This window comes from Cebus imitator, unplaced genomic scaffold (assembly GCF_001604975.1).
Source record: "Cebus imitator isolate Cc_AM_T3 unplaced genomic scaffold, Cebus_imitator-1.0 Scaffold434, whole genome shotgun sequence".
Taxonomy (NCBI): Eukaryota; Metazoa; Chordata; class Mammalia; order Primates; family Cebidae; genus Cebus; species Cebus imitator.
Genome location: NW_016107749.1, coordinates 659,566 through 662,920, shown reverse-complemented (window position 1 = coordinate 662,920; position 3,355 = coordinate 659,566). Strand labels below are relative to the sequence as shown.

The following is a 3,355-nucleotide window of genomic DNA, read 5'->3' as shown; positions in this document are numbered from 1 at the left end:
TTTTTTTGTAGAGATGGGGTTTCGCCATGTTGCCCAGGCTGGTCTGAAGCTCCTTGCCTCAAGCAATTTGCCCACTTTGACTTCCAAAGTGCTGAGATTACAGGTGTGAGGCACCATGCCCATCCGATGTAGGTCATGTTTAATCATATTCCTAGGACAAGATATTTGGTTTCTTGGAGCTTAGCCAAGGCATGAGACACAGTTTCCAATAAGTATACGCTTCTCATCAATTTTGAGAGATTGACATTAATCTAGTCTCTTTCTAGTAGATTAGACATCAGTAACAATTATATTAAGTATACAGAGAGAGGACCCAAACCACTGTACGAATTTGATAGCATTTTTTAAAAGCTGTCCTTTGAGAATAATTGGTGTGTGTCAGGTGCCTGAGTTTCTTGCATTATAAATGGCTTGGGAATTATAAAACACTCCTACAGTCAGAGGGCTGAAGGATTAGATGTATGTTTTTATGCCTTATAACATTTTTTAAGAAACACAATTAATGAACATACCCAAGCACTGTAGAAAAATTGCCTAAATCAAATGGCAGGGAGGCTAATTACCATTTAATTGAGTTTTGAAAATTTAGATTTTCTTGTTAAAAGCTTTGTCTCAGGTCAAACAGGGGGAAAAAAAAACCTTCGGAAATCATTTATTCAAACTTGGGGAAAACATTTGGAAAGTGATGGGATCAGAATGAACATTCTAACAATCAGTTAAAATTGTCATAATATTTAAAAACTGGGAAATGTGTTTTGGTTATTTTGTGAGCTCTGCTGACTTAAAGTATATTTAATGAATTCATTGAGAATGTTCACATCATACAGTTATAGCAGGTGTTTTTCAATCCAGGGTGATCTTGCCCTCCAGGGGCTATTTGGCAATGTCTGGAGACACCTTTGGTTGCCATGGCTGGGGTGTGTGTGCTAGTGGGCAGAGGCCAGGGGTGCTAGAATGGGTAGGACAGAGCCTTCACAACAAAGAATTATTTAGCCCCAAATCTCAACAATGCTGGGGCTGAAAAATCCTGAGTTACAATGATGTTTCACATTTATTAACTGGCTTTAGACATTTTTTTACATTAAAAAAATTGAGGCCGGGCACAGTGGTTCATGTTTGTAATCCCAAGGCCCTGGGAGGCTGAGGTGGGAGGATTGCTTGAGGCCAGGAGTTCAAGACCAGCTTGGGCAACAAAGCGAGATCTTATCTCTACAAAAATAAAGAAACAAAAGTAAATAAATAAACAAACAAATAAATAAATTCTCTGGGCATGGTGATATGCACCTGTAGTCCTAGCTATTTAGGAGGCTGAGGCGGGAAGATCACTTGAGCCCAGGAGTTCGAGGTCATAGTGAACTATGATTGTGCCATTACATTCCAGCCTGGGTGACGGAGTGAGATCCCATCTCTAAAAATATTTTCAAAATTGAGATATAGTTCACATATCACAAATTTTACTCTCTAAAAGTGTACAATTCAGTGATTTTTTGTATATTTACAAAGTTGTGTAACCATCACTACTATCTAATTCCAGAACATCTTTGTCATCTCAAAAAGAAACCCTGTACACACCTATTTGAATGGTCAGAATCCAGAACACTGACAATACCAAGTGCTGGCAAGGATGTGGAGCAACAGGAACTTTTGTTCATTGCTGAATGCAAAATGGTACCGCCACTTTGGAAGACAGTTACATGTTTTCTTATAAAAGAGTAAACATATTCTTACTGTATAACCTAGCAATCACACTCCTTGGTATTTACCCAGAGGAGCTGAAAACATGTCCACACAAAACCCTGCGCATGGATTCTGTAACAGCTTTATTCACAACTGCCAAAACTTGGAAGGAACCACGATGTCCTCCAGCAGGTCATGAATAAATAAATTGTGGTATATCCAGACAATGGAATATTATTCAGTGCCAAAAATAAATGAGGTATCAAGTCATGTAAAAAACGCAGAGGAAACTTAAATGTGTATTCCTCAGCGAAAGATGCCGGTCTGAAAAGGCTGCATACTGATTCCGACTATATGACATTCTTTAAAAGGTAAAACTATGGAGACAGTAAAAATATCAGTGGTTGCCAGGGACTGGAGAAACGAAAGAATGAATAAATAGGCAAAGCACAGAGGATTTTTAGGGCAGTGAAAAGACTGTATGATACTATATTGGTGGATACATGTCATTATACACCTGTTCAAACCCACAGAACAAATAATACCAAGAGTGTAAACTTGGATTTTTAGTTATAATAATGTTTCTTTCTTTCTCTCTCTTTTTTCTCTTCTTCCCTCTCTCTCTTCCTCCCTCCCTTCCTCCCTTTCTCCTTCCCTTCCCTCCTCCCTTCCTTCCTCTGTCCCTCCCTCCCTTCCTTCTCTTTCCTTTCTATTTGATAGGCTTCTGCTCTGTTGCCCTGGTTGGAGTGCAGTGATGCAATCATAGCTCACTGCAGCCTTGACCTCCGAGGATCAAGTGATCCACCCATCTCAGCCATCAGAGTAGCTGGGACTGCAGGTGTGTGCCACCATGCCTCAGTTAATTTTTAAATTTTATTTTTTTGTAGAGACAGAGTCTTGCTATGTTGCCCAGGCTGGTCTTGAACTCCTGGACTCAAGCAATCCTCCTGTCTCAGCCTCTCAAATTGCTGGGAGATAATAATGTTTCATCCCATTCATCAATTGTAACAAATGTACCACCCTGGTAGAGGATAGTGATAAAGAGACAGCCTATGTATGTGTGAGGACAGAGGATGAAAGGGACATCTTTGTACCTTCCTCTCAATTTTGCTGTGAACCTAAAACTTCTTTAAAAAAATAAAATCCAAGAACAAAAACAAAAACCACAGTGGATCCACTACACACCTGTTGAAGTCACTAACATAAAATACACTGACAATGCAAAAAAGAAAGAAACTCTGTACCCAGTACCCATTAGTAATCAGTTCCTGTCTCCCCAGCTCACTAATCTAACTTTCGTCTCTATGGATTTACATACTGTTAGATATTTCATGTAAATGGAATTTTACAATATGTGGCCTTTTGCACCTGCATTCTTTCACTGGGCATAATGTTTTTGAGGCCCATCCACATCATAGCATGTTTAAGAAGTTCATTCCTTTTTATGGTCAAATAATATTTCATTGCATGGCGAGATACCATCTTTTGTTTATCCGTTCATCAGTTGATCCACATTTGAGTAGTTCCCACTTTTTGGTTCGTGCGAATAGTGCTGTCAGGACCATTTGTATACAAGTTTTTGTGTGGATATATGTTTTTATTTCTTTTGGGCATATACCTAGGGATGAAATTGTTGGGTTGTATGATTGCTCTATGTTTAACTTTTTTTTTTTTTTTT

The 3,355-nt window shown here is 38.9% G+C and overlaps 1 pseudogene; it reads right to left on the bottom strand.

Annotated features, from left to right (window-relative positions):
* Nucleotides 1-3,355, bottom strand: part of LOC108290402 — an 84,285-nt pseudogene that overhangs the window by 75,914 nt on the left and 5,016 nt on the right.